The sequence below is a fragment of the Argiope bruennichi genome, chromosome 4, assembly GCF_947563725.1.
Source record: "Argiope bruennichi chromosome 4, qqArgBrue1.1, whole genome shotgun sequence".
In the NCBI taxonomy this organism is placed as follows: Eukaryota; Metazoa; Arthropoda; class Arachnida; order Araneae; family Araneidae; genus Argiope; species Argiope bruennichi.
This window is the reverse complement of record NC_079154.1, coordinates 87,565,429-87,588,420: the sequence shown is the minus strand read 5'-3', so window position 1 is coordinate 87,588,420 and position 22,992 is coordinate 87,565,429. Positions and strand designations below refer to the sequence as shown.

Genomic DNA, 22,992 nt, shown 5'->3' with positions numbered 1-22,992 from the left:
AATTTTACCCGAATCCTTAAAAATGCGAAAGGTTTCCCAAGAACGTTTCGAGTGAATAAAGTGACGTCGACAGGGTTGAGTTGTCTGCTAGAGAGTGAGAAAATCTATTTATCTACGCTCAATTCTTAGGGAAACGCTTTTAGGAGGCAGCAGTTGCAACTTTCAAGAATAAAGTTTCTTTTTCAGGGATATTTCTTTATCGCAGGAAAAGGAATTTGCGAAACATTCCTCGAAGGAAACTGCATTTCCGAAAAACGTAAATGTAATGCGAAGAAGACGGTATCTTTCACCCAAGAAGAAAGGAAAAGTAAATCCCTTTTTGTTACAGCTTTTCCAAGGTAAATTTGATTTCGTTCTTACTGAAAGCTATGCGGAACAAAGAATTCGAAGAACATGTATGAAGTTTAAATAATGAATATGTGGAATAAAATGGATATATTTTAACGAAAATATATTGAAATATTCTCTTTCTGTATGAAAGAAAGCCATAAAATAAAATGTTACATTTTTTTAATGATATTATTTAAGTTTGCAGATCTGTAGATCTGATATTTTATGATTGTCTGCCAATATTTCGGTTTGTTACTGAGTTCGCAAGGAGCATTGTAAAGGTATTTTCAGCTTAAAAAATAAGTTATAAGTTAAAAATTCAGCTTAAATGATGATATTTTAAAATTTTGGCAAGGATGTAGTGAAATTTTTTATGTCAATATTTAAAAGCTTTAAATTTCTTTTGAGTTTTTGTGAAATATTCTGAGAAAAATATAATGGTTAGTGAAAATATTTTAAGAAACTAAATGCTCTGTGTGACTAAAAGTATCTGGACACTTTCGGAGTTTTGAATATTTCCGAATTTCTCCAGAAAGGCTACACAAACTATCTTTGAACTTCGACCGTTTAGAATATATACATTAAGTCACAATTTACGATATAAATTCAATCATTTAAGAGGAAGATCAGGCATTAAAATACAAAAGAATTTTGATTCACCTCGTCGCATAGAAAACGCATATCCACTTGAGATTTCCAACAATGGTTTAACTTGCTTTGTACTACACTTTCTTCATTTTGGAAAATATACCAATGTTAGGGAATATATAAATTTAAAAAGAAAATCTCAAATTTTCCGCAATTTTATTTTTATTAAAATGTAGAGTTTTTCAAATAACTGATATAACCTACTGAATATATGATAAAGTATTACTAAAACTTTATATTAAAAATTTAACGGATTTTTTATAAATATTCGATGAAATAAGAATAATTTTAACAAATTAATCATAGCCTATCTATTTTTTCCTAATTTAAAAGACAAATGTAAGCGAAATTTTTTAAAAAAAATTCTAGTCGCATGTCGTTAAGATCCAGAAAATTTTGCTGTGAGCTTAATTTCAGTTGTTGGAAAAAAGAAGCTAAACTAAGAAGGGGTTTCACAAATTAGTGTTTTTTAAACACTAATCTTCGAATAGTTAAACTGAGGGTACAGATATATAAAACGAGGTAATATACGAGGTAACAGATATACAAAATACTTCATATTTATAAGTGAAGTATAACATAAAGTGCATTAAATTAGGCATATTAAATGATAAAAAAATTTCTTTCGTTTTTCTTTATCATTTGCTTAAAAAATAATCTCCTTACGTTATGTAATTTAATTTGCAATATGATTGAAACTTTCGGCTATGTTCAATAATTAATATGAGGTGTGACCACTTTTTGTTGCAATGCTAGCTTTTCTTCTATGTTGATTATTCAATAATTTTTAGAATGTTTCAGGAGAAATTACGTCAATATTGTAAAAGAAAACTATTTATCTTTGTTATTGAAGTGAGCTAGCTCGAAGTCGATGTTCCAATTCTTCCCCCTAGTGTTCTGTGAGATTAAGATCCAGACTCTGGGCAGACTATATTTCGTCAACACCCATATCAACAACAAACAAATTCTGCACTGCTCGGGTTCAGTGAACAGGAAAATATGATCATGTTTACAAAAATGGACTCTTTAAGAACAATCATGATTTTGAACATCGAAGAATTGTAAAGGACCATATCAGTAAAGGATTCCACAGGTTTCATTTAGATGAATGGCATGCAGTTCCTCTAGAAACACTCCAAAATTAGCGGACGACTTTCCTTACAGAGTAGAAATTGTCATTGAAGAAAAATGTAGTCTCGTCTTATATTAGAAATTGATACATTCAGATGATTTCAACTATATTGTAAATGGGGTTATATAATGTTATGAATCTAATGTTTAAGCAAATAAAAAATAGTTTTTGTCATTTATGGTGCTTAATGTATCACAATTTATGTTAAGTTCTTCACTTGTAAGCATGAATAGGTATATAATATATTTCTAACCTGTGGAGAATACCGTATAACTAACTATTCGAAGAATCAAAGAATACCAACTTGTGGAAAATCGACCTGAATTTAACTTTGGTCACCAGCTATTGAAATTCAGCTCATTACAACGTTGATATCTTTCTGCATTTTAATGATAATCGACTGGGATTTCGGTATAAACCTTATATCTGACTTTCAAATTAGAAAAATATCGATATGGTGCATTTTGTACATGGCAGTTATAATTTATTTGTTAAAAATACTCCTACTTTTTGAATATTTACTAAAATTCTTTCAGATTTTAATACGATGTTTTAATAATATTTTGCCATATATTTTAAGAATTTCATAGTGGCTGAAAATTCTACATTTTAATAGCAAAATGTTTGTGATAAAGTTTGAGAATTTAAAACAAATTATAAATCTTCTCTTCTATATTTTCTGTATTTACGAAAAGGAAAGAAAAATTGTGCAAATAATAATTGGGAATCTCAAATTAATACAGGGTGGTCCAAAAAAAAAAACGTCCCCTATATATGAAACCCTAGCGGCCTATCCGCTCAACCAATCGAACCAAAATTTCAGACATGGTTGTTTGAAGGTATGCGCTGGAGATTGTGAGGATTCTAAACAACACTGGGTTCACGGTTACGGTTACAGGGAGATAATTTTGAAATTTTTGAATGGCAACACCCACTTTTCCTTGCGCAAATTGATCAGCGTATTGAAAAACCACAAATGGCGTTGGAACGATTAGCGTGTGACGAAAATTGCCGCCGTAAAGCATATGCAAAAAAAGCATTATAAAGGACTAATGACAACGCAGAGATCAACACATCTTGCAATTCTGACACATCTCTTTGACCAGGCGTGTACACCTTAGATTTCAGATAACCCCAGAACCAGAAATCCATAGGAATGAGTCGGGGGATCGCGGTGGCCACGAAACTGCAAAGTTACTAGAGATGACTCTATCAGCAAAGTGTTGTTGCAGCACTGGTCGAACACATTGGGCGACGTGTGGAGGAACCCCCTCTTGCATCCATACAATGTCCCTAATGACATTTCGTTGCTGCAATTCAGGAATAACGGAATTCTGCAACTGTGACAGAATTGCAAGATGCGATAACACGTGAAGTTATGCAGATTCCTCCTTTCATGTTACGTTCGGCATTGTTGTCCACAATCTCCCAAATGCAATGCGCCTGCGAAGATGAACACGTCGAAAACCTGTAATTATAACTTTCCATTCCAATAAAAACTTTTTTTCTCTTTCCTCTCTGAGTTGTCATTAGTCCTTTATAATGCTCTTCTGTGCATATGCTTTACGGCAGCAATTTTCGTCACACGCTAATCGTTCCAACGCCATTTGTGGTTTTTCAATACGCTGATCAATTTGCGCAAGGAAAAGTGGGTGTTGCCATTCAAAAATTTCAAAATTATCTCACTGTAACCGTAACCGTGAACCCAGTGTTGTTTAGAATCATCACGATCTCCAGCGCATACCTTCAAACAACCATGTCTGAAATTTTGGTTCGATTGGTTGAGCGGATAGGCCGCTAGGTTTTCATATATAGAGGAAGTTTTTTTGGACCACCCTGTATCTGTGAAATGTGGTGAATCAAAATCCTTTTCCATTTCAATTTCTGGTCCGTCCCTTAAATGGATCGAGTTTGAATCTTCACTATAAATCATGAGTTAAAGTGCATCCGAAAATATCCGGATACTTTTAACCACATAATGCGTTTCCGTACAGTTACATTTTAATTTTTAAATCATAAGAATGTTTTTTAATAAAAACTAATAAGAAAGCTGTTAAATGTACTATAAATTAAAAGCTCCAAATATTAATATTTTCTGAAACTTCTTAATCTGTGCTTGTGAATCTTAAAAATAGAAGAAATTTCATACAAAAATTAATTTTTAAACGAATTATTTTAATGATATTTGCTTTCCTGAAAAAGTTTATCAAACAACAAAATCCAACTAACAGAAAATTTGCGATACAATTCTAATATCTTAGGAACTGAATTTGAAAATTGTTACGAAGTTAATACTCAAAATGTAAGATTCATAATTCATTCCGCTCGCTTGTTTTTACATCGAAACCATTAGAAATCTTAAAAAAGTATTATTTTTTTGGTGCTTATACAGAAAGTTGTAATGCTGTTGCAGTAAAATTCCTTTCCATTTTCTAACTAGCTGGAGTTGTCTCGCCAAATTTTTCTCATAATGAACGCACTCTCTAATAAACTTGTCATATCAGAGAACGCCTTACATGCCATTGGTGTACAAATGTTACGAAATATTAACTTTTGGAGTGCCTTTTTCACTAGCATTTTTTCCGAATTTATAGTGTCATCCTTGGCGAGTTATTTGGCGATTAAAACTTGGCATGTGTTAATAGTACCCAAAAATCGAATCTGTGTTTTAAATACGTTTTTTTTAATCGATTGAAACAAAGATTTGACACAAAATTATACTTGTAGCCACAAAATCTCATTCCTAATTTATATATTTAAGTCGGTGAGTTTTTGAATTATATTTACATACATCTGAAAGTACAGACTGACAAACAGGCAACCCTTTAATGGTTTGGCTCAAAATTTAATAGGTGTTTAGGCTATAGATGTTAAATCTGTGTACCGAATCTCTTTAACTCTTTTCGTTTTGTAGTTATCGTGTTTATATTCGAACAGTCGAGCAGACGGACTTCCTTTGAGCAGATTTTACACAAAATTTGATAGAAATCTGCTAAGAAGACGGTATACCAAATTTCAAATGTCTAGCTCAAAGAGGTTTGAGTTATCTTTGTCATAGACATAAAGACGGATATTTTCAAAAAATAGGTTTTTCGGATTCGTGCAGAAAGATTTAAAATCTCGAGTTCAAATTTTTTGAAGATCATCATACTTTCTCTGTATTACGTATACTAGAAAGTAAAAAAAAAAATATGAAACTGTGTAACGTTCCATATGCATATAAAGATGCCAACAACCTTTCGTGGGCGGACAGAAAGAAAGGGAATCTATTTATTTGCACTCAATTCTCCGAAGGAAGCTTTTAGAAGCAGCATCTGCAACTTCATGAATAAGGTTTCTTTTCATGCATATTTCTCCATTGCAGACGAGGAATTTGCGAAACATTCCACGAAGGAAGCTGCATTTACGATAGACGTAAATCTGATGCGAAGAGACGAAGACGGTATCTTTTTACCATGAAGAAGACGGAAAAGTAAATCCTTTCTTGCTGCAGCTTTTCAAGGTAAATTTGATTTCATTCTTAGTGAAAGCAAAGTAAAATCAGAGGAAGCATCTGATACTGAAATAATCAGGTTGCAAGCGGTTTATTTTGGGATGAGAGCATACTGATTTTTTTGTTCTATAAATTGTACTTTAAACTTAAGTAAAGAAAGAACATTTAACGGCATTTCAGATCATGTTTTACGACTTTCATTAAATGTGATCGGAAAATGTTCTTTTTTGCTTAATAATTATAATGGAATCTTATTTCTGTATTTAGCATGATTATTTGCGATTATATTCTACACATTCGTTTGCCTTCAAAAAGTTTCAATGATTTGAAATGAAATTATTTATTACTTAAACAAGTTCTTTTGAAATAAAAAATTCGAAAAGAAATTATATTTTTTGATGGGGGATATCGTATAATATACCGTAACAACTGGCGTGTTAATTTTTCATTTACAAAAAAAAAAAAAAAAAATACAAACCCATAGTTATTACTTACTTTGTTTTAAGAATCTCTTGGTGAATGCAATTTTCTGTGGCAACTGGCAGATTTTAAAATTTTTGTGATATTCGAGTTTTGATTTTTAACCCGGCACAAGCTAAGAATCCGTTCAGGAGCATACGCCGGAAAACAAACCTCATTCCTTCCTTAAATCGTTTCCACATCTTTATAAGGTTTCTAAAAGATATAAAAAAATATTTTTACATTGTGGTCCTTTGCCCAAACTATGTAAATTATTAATCACTGAATTTTTATTTAACAATTTTTTTTAGTCTGTTTGTAGGAGGAAAAGATTTAGTTCTTTGATTTTTTAAAAAATCAATCAATGTATTTAATGTTTTCAAATGAAGATAGAAAAATATCAGAACATATTTCTATGAAGTAGCAAAATCCTTGCCGTCCAAATCCTTGCAAAATCCAAATCCGTGAAATCTGAAACCAATTTTAAATAATCAGCAGGATAATTCTGATTTATTACTGAGTATATTCTGCTGAAATATCAGACGACTATTTACAAAAATGAGCCTCTACTTCCTTCGGATTATTATAAAAATCAGCTACCTGGGGAGAAAAAACACTTTTTCACGCTTCTTAACATTCAATATGACAAGTATTTCATATTTTATACATGCATAAATTTTGTTCAGTTAAATTGTATAATCCCAATATTTCAGTAGGAATTTTGTTTAACTTATATTTTTACTTCTTCATAAGACTAGTTAAACAGATTCAAAATGAATGCAGTTTTGATGTACGTTCTCCGGATTTTAATTATCGGTATTTATTTTTGAATAATTTGAAACAGAATGCTGATTTAACCCTTTCACTATTTATCTTGTACAACAGGCCATGCAAATTCTATCCTGAGGGTCGGTGTTGGTTTCAAACGAGGATGTAGGATGTAAAACAAGTTATTACTAAGGCCGTCCTCGCTTCACACCCTGCACCCCTAGCTTGAAACAGAAATCGACCCCCAGTATTAAATTTGCCCGGTCGGTTGGGCTGGATTAGTAGTGAAAGAGTTAATGGCTATATATAATATTGCTTTTCAAAACAGAAGTGAATTATCGTAATGTTCGCACACAGAGAAGTAATATTAATAGATATAAAAAGAAAATAGTTTTTTTTTTTCTATTGGAATAATTTCTCTGAATTAATAAGAATTTAACGAAGTGTTAAATTGATAAATTCTTAGTCAAAGATTGAGAATCATTCATTCATATTGACGAAATTCAAAAAAGTATAAAAGAGTTTGGTCTTAATTTATTCCTTTTTTATAATAATAATTCCAAAACATTTTTTCTCTAAGAGTTAAAATATGATACTATACATTATAGCACAAAATAAGTGTATCGGCTTTATTAAGAGGTTTAAAAAATGACGTAGTTGACCTCTTTAAGTTTTCTTGGATTTTTTTCGTCTTTTTTCAGATAACAAAAAAGCAACAGCTATACTTAAAAGGCGATTTCTTGTCTGCTTCAGTTTATTAAGTAAGGAATTTCTCCTTTCATGTTCGGAGAACTTTGTTTGAAGATTGCTTTTTCCCATTGAATCGAGAAAAATAATCCAGAGCTTAGAAAACTTTTCATTTTGGTTCTCGATTCTGTTTGCTTAAAGAACTCAGATGACATAAAGTAAATGAAAGAGAAGAAGCATGTGTTGTTGAAATCTATATTATTTCGATTATTTTTTATTTAAAAATGTATAAATTGTTAACTTTATAAAATCCTATTCTTGAATTTGTATTATAATCTACTATATATTATAAATATAATAAAATTAAGTGAAAAGACTTATTTATTAAATATTAGGTGTTCATGAATGAAAAGATTTCATTTTATTCCTTTTAAGTTCCTTACGATTGAATTTTGTCATGAAATTTTCACTATCTACTGCGTTAGGTTTCGAAAATTAGACACTTGTGAGTTTTCGATGATTTACAATATGATAATATTTTCAGAAAATTATTTTCAATTAATAGATTTGATTAAATATTGTTTAAATGCGTGTGGCGCCATCTAGTTGTGCATTCCGGAAAATGTTAACTTCATGATTCCTTAATATTTATAATAATGAATTATAGATTAAATTTGCTAATTAATGGATAAAATTCAGATATAGAAAATGCTTAAATAAGTGGAATTTTTTTACTTTATGGAACATTAATTAGTGTTTTAAAATTATTTTATATTTATTTATATATGCTGTTAAGTGATCAAGATTTTAAGTGAAAACAAAAATTAGGTAAGAAAAATTTCTATACAATATGATGGATTTATAAAAATTCGATCAAGAGGCCAGAACTCTCATTCCTAATACACTGTATACTGTTAAAATAGTAAAAATTGTATATGGATGGAAAGAATCCTTCATGATAATATATATAATTCCTCATAAATATCAGGAAATTTACTGTTCTGGATGCTATTGTTCACGGATTGCGTGTTTCAATTACTAAAAATATAGCATTTGCGAAACGATAAATTTTTAATTAATAAAATTTAATTTTCCATTTGATTATATTGTCCTTCATTTCAATAATTCTTCAGGTTTTTCAACAAACGAATGCTTTTATAGAAATCCAAAACGGTAAATTTATTATGCTTAAAAATTACACTTTTGTTACATAATTTATCTAGCGGGAATGGTTCTTTCAGAAACATTCAAATAGACTCCCTTGATAAAGATGCCTATACAACCATTAAAATAGTTCTGGACTTAGGGCAAAATTCAGATTCTTATCTGTAAACTCCTTCCAATGAACAATTTTAGCTTTGTACTTTGAAGAAAACGGACTTTGTACTTTTGTATCTTTTTTGACATAAAATTACAATTTTAATAGCAAGATCACCGAAGTCATTGCACTATTGATTTATCATGTTTACAATGCGAATGTACAGAGCGAAAGACAGTCAATGTTAAGAATTCAGTTAACCACGTGATCTTCCTGGGGGCTAGCTGCCAATCATGTATCACGTGGTCTCCCTCTTGTTGTTTAGTATATTTTTTGCCCAGTAGAAGCGAACTGGACTCCTGTACTAGGGGGAGTGTGATCTCGGCTCTCTCTCTCCTGAGAAATTTTATGTGCAGTTCTCTAGGCCTTCTACATTATGGCGTACTCATGTGCCTTTTGTTGTTGGTGTCACCAATAAACACCATAAAAGACAACCTGTGTCTTCATGTCCTTTCACCTAGGACACAATCTTCACTATCAAATAAATTATTGCGTAATCAAGAAAAGCAACGATAATTTATTTATAGTCAACCCATTGAAGGACTTGGTTCAAATTCGATATGGCTCTGCACTTTGAATGCTAAAACTGTGTACCAAGTTATAGTCATCTAGTGTTTTTTACGTCATATGATTAATATATTTACTTGCATACGCACAGAAAGTCAAACAAAATTTCTTTGAATAGATTTAATTCAAAATTTTATAGAAATCTATGAATTAAATGTATTGGGATCATATATATCACTTCTTTCTCAAAGAGGTTTTTAGTTATTGTTTTGAAAAGTAGAGCGGCTTAAATACAGAGTAAAAGGCATAATTCAAAAATGCATTTTTCCTACATCCAAAACATGAAAATTCGTCAAATTCTTGAAATCAAATCCTTTCATGTTTACATTACTGTCTTTTTTATATACGGAAAGTAAACTTTTCAGAAATTTAGAAACATATTTGTAGAATGCTGATTATCTATCTTAAACAGAAATTTCTTATTTTTCAAAAAGAAATTTTCATTCTTCGCATAAATATTGTAATATATGATTTACTGCAAAAAAATGCCACTTTGTATAAGTTCTATTTGTTAGAATTTTTTAATTCTGGATTCCATTACATGCATCATGAGGATTCTGGATATCATGAGATGCATTAATGGTTTTCTGTCCACTAATGAATTTCCCGAAATTTCATTTTGTTATACTTTGACGATAACTGATAGATGAAAATTTTTAATATTTCCATTATTTTTTATGGAAATGTATAATTTTACAAAAGGCTAAAAAACTGATGATTGATATAAAAATAAATGTATATTTCATGTATTCTATTCTGAATAAAAGTATTCAAGAAATATTTTCATTGGTTTCAAATTTAATTCAATTTCAGTATCCAATCGCATCATTTCGCTTTCCTATGTAAACGTTTAATTGTATTATATTATACTTCATTTAAATTCTTACATGCAGAAAAGTTTTTAGAACATCCAAAAAATGGAAAGGTGGTTAAAGAGGACAAAAACAGGCATATATTTTAATGGAAGGCATATATAGTGATATTTCAAATATATACTTGTATATAAAGAAAATAGTAAGTAAAATCATAAGAAGCTGCTAAACAGGAGGGTTTAAATAAGAGTAACTTAAAAAGTTAAAAAATTATATATACAACACCAAGAAGATAAAATTTACAAGAACCATGCTTCGATAGCTTGTAATAAAAGAAAGTTCAAACATTCCGTGATCACTACTATTGAGTCTGCTTTCACCAAACTTAATAAATTATATTCTGAACGAATTCTTAAAAGGAGAAATAAATACAGTGCACATTTGGTAGCCATGCACGGTATAAGTCCATTTTCTACCATCATCTAATCATTCTTCGTTTTATGAATTAACTCTAAGTTAAAAATATATTTTGTAAATTTATTGTTGGAGCAGAAATTGAAAATAAAATTTTAAGAGATGGCATGTTTAACAATAGCTACTAATGCTAAAAACTATGTCACCGCTTATAAAAAGCATTATTTTATCTTTAATGATGCGATTCCTACTGAACGAAATATTACAATTTTAAATTATTTTATTTATTTACCTCCAAGTGTTTCCTCGCAATATTTAGATTAATTTTGTTACATTCTTTAAAAATTATCAATAATTTATCAAATAAATAGCTTTTAGTAGATTTTAGAAATTGTTTGGTATAGACAGTAATTTTTCGAGAAATTCTGAAATATATAGAATTTCCTGATGAATCATATTCTCAATTTAATTAAAAATTAAACAGATAAGATATAAAAATATTTAGTTTATGATAATAATTTATATTTAAACATTCTTCTTCTAACACATATTTTTCTGATATAATATTTCCATTTCTGGCATTCAACAATAAATCAGATATTAGATAATTGCAAACTTCGGTATATTTAAGGCTATACAAGTTAAAATTAATTATGATTATATTTTCACCCCAAACAGCATCAATTAGAATTAATACATATTATTAAGAATCACCTTTTATATGATGTTTCGGATTCATTCTATACATATATATATATAAATAAACTTTTCACTTTAGTAAATTCGAGATCTTTCCTTCTAGTTGTTTTTATAAAACTGTCTTTTGATAATGGAAGTTTAAATTTAAAATAAAAAAAAACATCGAAATTTTTTATATCTTATACATTTACATTACATCTTTACATTTATATATACATATAATATAAATTTGTCCAGTTTCTCTTGCGTGTGTGTGTTTTGCATCCCATATTCTAAATCGAAGTTTAAATTAAATCTAGAATATTAAACTAAAGTTACTAAAGATTAAAGTTTAAAACAAGTTTTCTTACATTAATTATTTTTCATTAACAAAAAACATTACACTTTCATTCCAATCAATTCTGATTATTTCAACTAGTGTGTTTATATTTTTAATCCAATACGTATCCATCAAAAGAATTTGGAAGAAAAAAAATCCATGGCCAGAAATGGCTGTAGCTTTGCATTTGAGGAAGAGAAATGGAAAGCATCTGCTGAAAGTGGCCATTGCTTTAATTCTGGTTCTAACGCAGTTTAGAGCAGAGAAAAGTTACTTAGAAGCAAAACGAAGTAAAGCTTTAATGCTTAATGCCGCTTTTAATTGATCGCGTGCTTCAAAGTCGAAATCTTTCGCTGTCGGCAGGTAGAAGTAAAATTTCGCCTTCGCAATTCGGGATGGAAATTTAGAAGCAAATGGTCGAATAAAAGTTTCGTGCACTTAAAATATTCACTTTAACGAAAAGATATTATTCCTTGGCAACTCAACTCAACTCGGAAAACGCCCGAGTATTTAATTTATAAATATTTTCCTTGGAAATTCGGCAACGCGTTTCTCCTACGATTCAATTAAGAATTTGTGCTCGTGACGTAATTAAGACGGTTCATTAGTAGTGAAATATCGCTGTTTGTTGAACAAAATTAAGGGAGAAAAACATTAAATGGAACATTTAAGGAAACTGGTTTCCTCTTCTAATTTTTTTAACTCTGATTTTGGCACACAGCTTTTTTTTTTAATTCTCGTAAATTTGTTCTCAGGTTAGTAATATTATTTTCCCAGTAAAATGCTTGGGAAATTGATTTTAAACTGCTTTTGTAAGATTTGGGTTTGCGCTTAGGTTTTTTAAATTGAAAACATTTAAATCTACTGATTTTGGTTTTTCTTTTATTACTTCTGTAAGATTTCTTGAAGGATTAGCCAAGTTAAAATTTCTGTCTGAAAGTAGTTGAAATTAAAGTTTTGTAAGAAGTGAGCACGTTGAAATATGTAAAAATATTTTGTGCTCAACTTTTAGGATTATTAGAAATTTCATCTATTTAACAAATGAGAAATTATGATCTAATTTAGGCTAGCATAAAAAGCAGTTATCTATCTTTCCCTGTTCATTCAGCATAAAAAGCAGATATCTATCTTTCCCTGTGCATCCAGCATAAAAAGCAGTTAGCTATCTTTCCCTGTTCATCCAGCATAAAAAGCAGTTATCTATCTTTCCCTGTTCATCCAGCATAAAAAGCAGTTAGCTATCTTTCCCTGTTCATCCAGCATAAAAAGCAGTTATCTATCTTTCCCTGTTCATCCAGCATAAAAAGCAGTTATCTATCTTTCCCTGTTCATCCAGCATAAAAAGCAGTTATCTATCTTTCCCTGTTCATCCAGCATGAAAAGCAGTTAGCTATCTTTCCCTGTTCATTCAGCATAAAAAGCAGAAATCTATCTTTCCCTGTTCATCCAGCATAAAAAGCAGTTAGCTATCTTTCCCTGTTCATCCAGCATAAAAAGCAGTTATCTATCTTTCCCTGTTCATTCAGCATAAAAAGCAGTTATCTATCTTTCCCTGTTCATTCAGCATAAAAAGCAGTTAGCTGTCTTTCCCTGTTCATCCAGCATAAAAAGCAGTTAGCTGTCTTTCCCTGTTCATCCAGCATAAAAAGCAGTTAGCTGTCTTTCCCTGTTCATCCAGCATAAAAAGCAGTTATCTATCTTTCCCTGTTCATCCAGCATAAAAAGCAGTTAGCTATCTTTCCCTGTTCATTCAGCATAAAAAGCAGAAATCTATCTTTCCCTGTTCATCCAGCATAAAAAGCAGTTATCTATCTTTCCCTGTTCATCCAGCATAAAAAGCAGTTAGCTATCTTTCCCTGTTCATCCAGCATAAAAAGCAGTTAGCTATCTTTCCCTGTTCAGTCAGCATAAAAAGCAGTTATCTATCTTTCCCTGTTCATTCAGCATAAAAAGCAGTTATTTATCTTTCCCTGTTCATTCAGCATAAAAAGCAGTTATCTATCTTTCCCTGTTCATTCAGCATAAAAAGCAGTTATCTATCTTTCCCTGTTCATCCAGCATAAAAAGCAGTTAGCTATCTTTCCCTGTTCATCCAGCATTAAAACAGAAGTCTTTTAAAAATGTTTCAGATTTTACAAATCATTTATCTCCTGTTAGTTTCCAATAAAGAAATAAATATCACATAAATTGAAATACTAATGGTGGCATATTTGTTTATGAAATTCACTAAAAAATTGAATATAAGCACAGTGAAACAAAATAATATTAATCATTTTATCATTATGAATTTATATTTACTTTCTGGTTTAATTTTTTTAAATCGTTTTAACAAAAACAATTATTTTAGTTCAGAAAATTCGAACTCAAGCAATGCTTGAAACATTTTGAATTTAAAATATTTCTTATCATTTTATTCTGCTATAAATAATTTTTTTCTTGATATTCTTCGATACCAAACATGTTAAATGTATAAAATCTATAGAAAAAGAATGGTGATATCTGACATCTGATACAGAGTCTACTGCATTAAAGCTGACAATCAAATCATGTTACCTGGTATTACAACACTACATACCAAATGTTTGAATAAAAGAGCATACCTTAAGCTGAATTTTGTAAAATATTATTTTGATAATTTCTAATATGCATTAAAGGTCAGTTTTTTAATGAATTCATTTGGAATTTTTAATTATTCCTAATGAAAAAATTGCAATGAGAAATTCGAAATAGCAACTGTCAGTAGAGTCATGCTGAAAAACATTAAAAAAAAATGACTAACAATACTTATGCCTTTAAAAAATAATTGTTACGGATTAATCCAAAAAGTCTGAACAAAATCTAGATCTATTTAGCTCAAAATTTTGATTCGAAGTCATTTATATAATGTATTTAAAAAAATACTATTTGGCGTTTTTGGTTTATTCATAAAAACGCTTTCCGGATGCAATAGGAAAAGTGAACTACATATTTCATTTTCATTTGCTGTAAATCTTTTTCATTTTTTTTCTGCTTTCAACTGTGCATTCATCATAATAAATGAATAATATATTATGTTTACATACGTATAGAATTTCTATGATCTATGGACGATGCTCTAATTTAGTTTAGAATTCCAATTAAAGTGTACTGACTTATTTTTCAGAATCTTTTTAATGCACTTCGAAAACAGAAAAGATCCTAGAAAGAAGCTAAACATTCAAATAAACTATAATAAAATTTTCATAAATTCTTTATAAAAGCTAAGCAAAGGGAAAGCAAAATTCTATATTTAAAAAACTATTTTTCAATATAAAAATTGTATTTTTCTAATACTATTTTATTTTTTAACTAAAAATATTATATTAAATACATTTTAAAAATTGTATTACTTATTTATAGATAAAATATTATTAAGAAAAATTTTATTATTTAAATTACGTTTAGAAAATGTAGATTTATAAAAAAAACGTTGGTATTAAATTTTCCTTCTTAAGTTTCGTTAAAGTTCATTCCATTCAATTCTGTTTTTGAAAAAACTTTCAAGTTTAATCAGTGTTACATTTCATTCATAAATTTCAATTTGTTGTTATTTCATTACGTTTATGGTTTAAATATGAACAATTTGAATATTTTCGTTTATTTTCGAAACTTAATTTCTTTCATTATTTTCTATTATTTATTAATTTCTAGACAAATATAGTGATTGTTTAATTCGTAAAATGCAATGGCATTTTTACAAATTTAAATCCCTTCTTTGGAAGTATCATTGTATTTCTCTACGATTTAAATCAATTCATCATTCGAACTTCACATAAAATGATAGAACAAATGCATACAATCTATCTTGATTCAAAATCTTGAAATTTCTTTTTATCACTGTTTATACATGATTGGTTAAGTGCAAGTGTCTTATTTTCCTATCACACACACTCTGAAAAAAAACCCACCAAGAATGATGTAAATACGTTGCTTTCAGAAAGTTCTTTCCAGCAAATAATCTGTCTTCTAACTTAAAAATTATTCTTTTTAAATGTTTTCATTATACCTTACCTTGTGGAAGCTGAAAAAAAAATAATAAACACAAACAAAGAAAAAAAGTTGTTTTCTAAAAGCTAAGGTTCCAAGGCAGTTTTCTTCTTAATATCATATCCAGTTGAATTTAGATAACGTCAAAACACTTATCTCAAAGCGCCAACTAACGCAAAATCAATGTCCAGACCATTTCGAAATCACAAAAGCTCATCTGCAAATTCCGTACTTAACACGAACCCTCTTTTCGGGGCAACACTTCACGTGAAAACATTTCTTCATATGAATGAAAAGGCACTTGGCATGCTCGCATAAAGGGGAAATTCCCCTTCACAAAATACTTTTTTATGGAAAAAATCAGACATTCTAACCTTTTTTTTATGCCAAAACCAAAGTAATTCTTCAAAGCGTTTGAGATTTGTTTAAGCTTTAAGAAGCGCTTGCTAATGAAACTTCTTGGAATTTTGAGTGTGCTCGAGTTATGCTGAATATGTAAATCCAGTCATTAAAACTTTTATTTTTAAAGAAATCACAAGATTAAGATATCACTCCATTCCTCTTTTTACAAAGTAAAAAAGTTTTGAGCATAATAAGTGATTGTAAAGGACAGGATTGTGCTTTTCAGTACTGATTTTTAAATTCCGAAAGTTTGAAAAAGTCGAAGATGTTTAACATATGGCTGGTAAGAAAGTACTTTCATAGCAATGCTCTTATCAATGTTTGTTGTTTATACATACTTTATTAAGAAATATATATCTCAAAGGCATTCCTGTTTTCACCGACATATTGTTAAAATAACTTGAATAAATTTCATTTAAAGTTACTTGAGCAAATTTCCTTTAATTTTCCATTTTAATACCTGCTAATACATTTCATTGTAAATAGTTTTATTTTCAAAATGATTTTAAAGAACAAAAAGATTGCTTCATCAAAAGAGAAAAGAAAATACTGGTAACGAGAAATTTCTTTTAGTTATGGATAGTTAAAGATAAAAATATCATCTTTAATTTCACCATAAAGCGATTTGATTTCGAATAACTTCGAATAAATAACTTTCGAATAGCTATTTGACTTTAAGAATAATTTCTATTCTTTTAATTGCAATACAGCTGAATTCGCTAGAAATAAATGTTCATTAAATAAACTGAATGGAAATCACTTTGAGAGTTATTTATTCTTCCTGAAATATTTAGGTAATTTAAAAAAAAAATTGGAGTTTTAATAAGTTTTAATATTTTTGCAGATAAGGGTTCTAAACTACTTTTTTGTTTTCAATAATTTACGACCCCCTGGTTCATCAAATCAGCATGTTACTTACATGAAAAATTGCCTTTAAGAATGTGCTTTCACTTAAAAAAAATTTATAGTTGAAACGCCATTTGTTATTTTTTTTTATTAATTTTTTACAGTTTCCAACAGTTCTCCGACTCCCTATATTTTTGCGATTTTCACCCTCCAAACGACGTTTGGGACCCCATGTTGTATGGTGATTCTTTATCCTCTTGATACCTACTATCACCCCTCTGAATTTGTCGGTCGAATTCGGAAACACCCTGTATAATGGCTTGATGAAATATGTTGTTTTATTATTATTGTAGTTTCCTTGAAGAATCAGAAAATGAAATTTCTTTCCATTAATGACAACGAAAAATTTGGATATATTATGCAGAAAATATGAAGTTATGAGCTTTGAATCTATTAGGAAGGTTCATGCATACAATTTCGAGAACATACATAAGGCTATTAAAGTTCCTTAGCTCTAATGTTTATCACAATTTTGTGCACGAAAATACTTCGATGGGGAAATCCTAAACACCAAGTTAAGCATGGAAGATTTAATTGAAATACAGCTATGCAGCTAATACAGCTATTATTCCTAAAGAACAAAATTATTTCTAAAGATGGCTGGAAAAAATAAAGAATGAGGATGAATTTGTTACAATAGAAGATATTTAAAGAAACTAATTAAAATTAATGATATTGAGTATAATTTTGATAAAATAAGGGATTTTATCCATAAAATATACTCCCAAGAAAGACCATTAACGATACTTTTAAAATCTTAATCGAATAGCAAAGCAATTTTTGGAATATATGGATTACTTTCTGACATTTCTAAATAAATATATGGATTTCTTAAATATTTTTCTCCATACATGAATTTTACAATAGGAATGCAATAACCAAATTCTAACGATATTGAATTATACATCAAATATCTTTCAATACATCACATGATGATTTTTTTTCGCATATGAATTCATTGCAATGATTTCTGAATATGTTCTTAAGAGCCACTCTTAAATTGAATTTATTTATCGCAAATTCTTTTCCTTCATAAAAATTGTTCTTAATCAAATCATAATGAACTTCCAAGGAAAAAGAAAAAAAGTTAATTTTTATCTTCCACTGACTAACAGCCCATGCACTTTCTGCTTATAAAGCAAAATCTTCTCTAATGGACTTCCAAAAAAAAGGGAGCATCAAGATTAGTAAATGGAATGAAACGCCTAATATACTTAGAAAGAAATAATTAAATAATTTTTTTCCGTTGATGGAATTGATGAAAATGGTTCTTTCGATCAGACATGAAAGTCCCTGGATGAGATATGAAGTAACTGGATTTTCGTATACGCTTTTTATTTACTCTTAACTTTAATTGAATAAAAAATAAGGCTTAAGATTTTAAAATTGATTACTTTTTGATTAAAAAAAGGTACTAGTTATTCAAAAATCCATGTCGGAATAAGTGCATTTTAATGAAGAACAAATAAAATAGTTATCAAGCAAGCAGGAATGCTTCTTCTAAATCTTTCTTGCATATTCCATAATAAAGAAATTATCCCTCCCTTCCATAAAATTTTATGTCCTTGGCAAAACAAAAGCATCATGAATGATTAGGCTTTTGCTTTCGTGATTCCGCTGATAAGAATTGCATGCATCGTAGAATAGTAAATAAAAATGAATAAGAACTTGTAAATAATATTTGATGAAATGTACTTGTAAATAATGCTTGATAATAACTATTTGTAAATAATATTTGATAATATGTACTTGTAAATAATGTTTGATAATAAGTACTTGTAAATAATGTTTGATAATAAGTACTTGCAAATAATACTTGATAATAAGTACTTGCAAATAATACTTGATAATAAGTACTTGCAAATAATACTTGATAATAAGTACTTGCAAATAATACTTGATAATAAGTACTTGCAAATAATACTTGATAATAAGTACTTGCAAATAATACTTGATAATAAGTACTTGCAAATACTACTTGATAATAAGTACTTGCAAATAATACTTGATAATAAGTACTTGCAAATAATACTTGATAATAAGTACCTACAAATAATACTTGATAATAAGTACTTGCAAATAATACTTGATAATAAGTACTTGCAAATAATACTTGATAATAAATACTTGCAAATAATACTTGATAATAAGTACTTGTAAATAATACTTGATAATAAGTACTTGTAAATAATACTTGATAATAAGTACTTGTAAATAATACTTGATAATAAGTACTTGCAAATAATATTTATTAATAAGTACTTGAAACCAAATTTGATAATGTAGTCTCAATATCATTCACCAAATTTGATTCATTGACATCATTGCGATTTTTCAACAATCGCATTTAACTGCCTGAAAAGTATAGACCTATTGCTGAATTTTGCTAAGAATTTGATATGGATCTATATATGTTAATCCTTTTAAAAAATTTTATCTATCCAGGTTACATTCTATAGGTCGCTCTTTTATTCGGATAGCCGAGCAGATTGACTTTGTCAGATTCAATTTCGTTCAAAACTTGATAGAAGTCTACAAATTTTGGATAAAAATTACATATCGAATTTCATTAGTTTATCTTAAAGCGTTTTCAATTATCGTGTTCACCGACAAAAAATGAATTCCAAAATTATTTTTTAGGACTCAGAGAGATCTGAAATGTTACGGGAGAGAAAAATTCTAAACGATTGCGAGTCCGAATCTTTTGACGATTAAAATAATTTCTCCTTGTATATGTTTCATACGAGAAAGAAGAAATAGATGAATAGTTTGAAATTAATTTCAATGAGTCATTTTGAAAAAATGATTAGGCTGAAATATTTTCACAAATTCTCTTTCTCGTGGTTTCGTATTCCTTTGGAGTTCACTCATATATTCCATATAATAATACATACATAATTCCAATAGTTTCTTGGGGGAAACATTTCAATTACTGAAGAAATAAGAACAACTTGGCTCCCAGCTGTTTATCCCAAATCCAGAAAACAATTCTATTTAATAGAGAAAATTTCCTTCTAGTTTTGAGAATGTACAGAACATTATGAAACTTTTCCATTCGTATTAATCAATTGAAACGAAATTTGTAATGAAATAACAAACCCTAGCGACAAATTAACGAGAAAAAAAAATGTCTGGAAAACTGTAATTTACTATTTTGTATATTTATATGAATAAGAAGCAATGATATGTATAAGAAAGTATAAATTTATGTGTATGCATGAATAAGAAACTAGAACAAGATAACTCCTTGCTGTTTATACCAAATCCAGAAAACATAAATTGCGTCCTCTTCTCCAAATTACAAAGGCTTATCGGACAGTTTCCACTGAAACTTTACAAACATTATCAGGTTATATTTCTTTAGATCTGGTGATTGAAAGGTAGATAAACCTGTTCAATTTATATGTTTAACATAAAAAGATAAAATTTGCTTCAGATAGGCAAATTATCAGCTATTTGTTTGATGAAGAAACCGCTGGTAAGTATCCCTCCATGGATAAATCTTTCAATCCTTTGGAAAATGAATGACAAAAATATAATTGGACTAGTTCTTGTATACAGCGACCACCCCGCCACCATTGAAAGAAGCATAATCGACAGGATTTGTTTGTGGATGACTACTGTATTTATCAATATATCCCCGACGAATTCACCAAAATGGCATTCTCTTCGTGGCGGCTGGCTCCCTAGCCGTAAAGGGGTTAATCTCTGATCTTACTCTAGTTCTATGACCCTGTTTAATAAGGAGCAGACTACCACTTTGAGAAAATTTCCTCAAAAATATCTATAATCTTTCAAATGTTCGTTCCACAACAAAAGAAAGGCAAACACTTTTAAACTTTTAAATGGTTGGCAAAAAACTGTCAATTTTCAACATGTCTTTCAGTGTTTTAAAATTTTTTGACACCATTAATACTGTGCTTAAATCATTATTTTCAATTTTTAGAATCTTTCTTAGTTTCAAGACTTCTACACATTTCTTTAAATAATAAAAAAAATGGTTCCATTCCTCGACAGAAGCAATTATTTCTCCATATTCTTCAAATTCTTTGGAAGTATGTTGAAAATCTCCTATGTCCTGATATAATTTGAATTTTTAGTGGATGGTATTTTCTTATTTTTATTTCTGGGTTAGGAATAAAGTCTTAAGTTACACTTCCTTTTTTGGGCATGTATCATCTGACAAACTATCTTATATAAAATAATAGGGCTATAAGATTTTAGTTATGGTTCAAAACGGTGTGGCAATTTGGGTTTTTGTGGCAATCTGCTTCAACGAGAACGTTAAAATGCCCTGGGAAGTCTGCGAAACAAATTAATATTGAAGCTAATGTTTTCATAGTAGAAGCAATAGCTTTAAAGCAGCAATTAAAAGAATATTAGATTTAAATCTCTACGTTTATCTTTTCAGATTCTCGCACTATTGTTATGGTGGTTAAATATCTAAAAAGAAACCACTAAATTAACATGGCTATTCTTAGTCCTTTGCTTTCAAAAAAGTAATTCGATGCATAATTCTTTACGTAATACAAAGACTGTTTATTGCAACTTAAAATAAATAAATAAAATTGTTTTAAGTTGAATTCTCCCTTTTAATTAATTTGAATATTCTACATCTGTAAGTATTTTTAACAGTTAAAATTAAATAAATAAGGAAATAAAACGTCAAAATGATGCACTGCCTTGAATGGTAAGTGAGAGTCGCCATCCTAGTGTAAAGGGTTAACTGCTAATCCTTGATTTGATTATAGTAGATAAAATCGCATGAGAGAATTTAAAGAAAGAGATTATAAAGATATCTTGGTAGAAAAGGCAAACCTTAACTATCAATTGTGACACCGAAATCTCTGGATTCTGGACTCAAAATAAATAAATAAATAAATCTTGCTAACAAATGGTAACGACAAATAGCAAAATTCTTTAAATAAAAGATTTCTTTTTAAAATTTTTCTCGGTGTAAATACTTAAGTACATTAGGATGATTTTTACATCAACTAGTTTTTGATGATTTGTGATGAGTTTCCAGTAAACCAAATTAGATTTTGTGGGAAGTTCTTAGGTAACCCCTTGTGGAATTGATTAAGATACAGTGTCTTATTGTACTGTTTATTCTCGGATTCTAAAACTTTCAGCTGGAGAAAGAGTTGAAAGAAGGAGATTTTTACATTTAGCAATAGGGTAATTCAGATTATTCGAGGAAGCAGGAGGCGCAGTAACCGCTCATTTTTCTGCGCACCATCCCTTAGCGAAATACTAATGTCTAAAAGTACTAGTCTTGGAACTCTGAAATAAACAATACTTTCTGAGTACTTACTATTTAAGAGAAAATGTTTTCCAATCTACTTTCTTAATCTAAGAACTCATAAAAGAGAGTAAATCCTTAAATATTATTAAGATTATAATTCAAGTAACATAATGCATATTTTGACATCTCATAATGTTTCTTCTTTCCCCTATTACAGTAATTTTTATGGCCAATCTTATTTTATGTTCTTTTAAATAGCGATCATTATTGCGACATTCAAAGCACGAATTTTATGTATAAAGAAGTGATGGTTTAGTTATATTAATGCCCCATTTTAAAGCAATACTAAGACTATTTTGGGACGAACCTCGCAATTTTGGAACACGGTCAAAAGACGAGGACGACACCTGAGTGTGCACCCTCCTCTCTAAATTTCCACACTACTCCAACTAAAGAACGTTTACCCCTGACGGATTTATTATTAATCCACTTACACGAACGACGGTTCTTCAGTGGAATAGGATCTCGCACCTGAAACCCTCCGATTTCGAAGTCGAGACCTTATGGCCAAGCCACCGTGACCCCAGGAAGTGGTGGAGATAGATGCAAGAAAAAAGGGTTAAATTTGGATTTTTACGAAATTGCTCTCGAAACTGACCATTAATGCAGCTGTATTGTCATAATTATGGTTTTTCGTAATATTAATAAAAACAATGTACATAATTTTTTTAAAAAAATTCAATAAAAATTGCATTCAAACTTTTCGAAATAAATAAAAATACGTTTCA

The 22,992-nt window shown here is 29.4% G+C and overlaps 1 long non-coding RNA gene across 1 annotated transcript; it reads left to right on the top strand.

The window, feature by feature from the left end:
* Nucleotides 1-252: 252 nt before the first annotated feature.
* On the top strand, nt 253-7,680 carry LOC129965506 (uncharacterized). Its single transcript, XR_008784221.1, has 3 exons — nt 253-338; nt 5,475-5,612; nt 7,532-7,680. It is a non-coding gene; the product is annotated as an uncharacterized LOC129965506 (long non-coding RNA).
* The last annotated feature ends 15,312 nt before the right edge of the window (nt 7,681-22,992 follow it).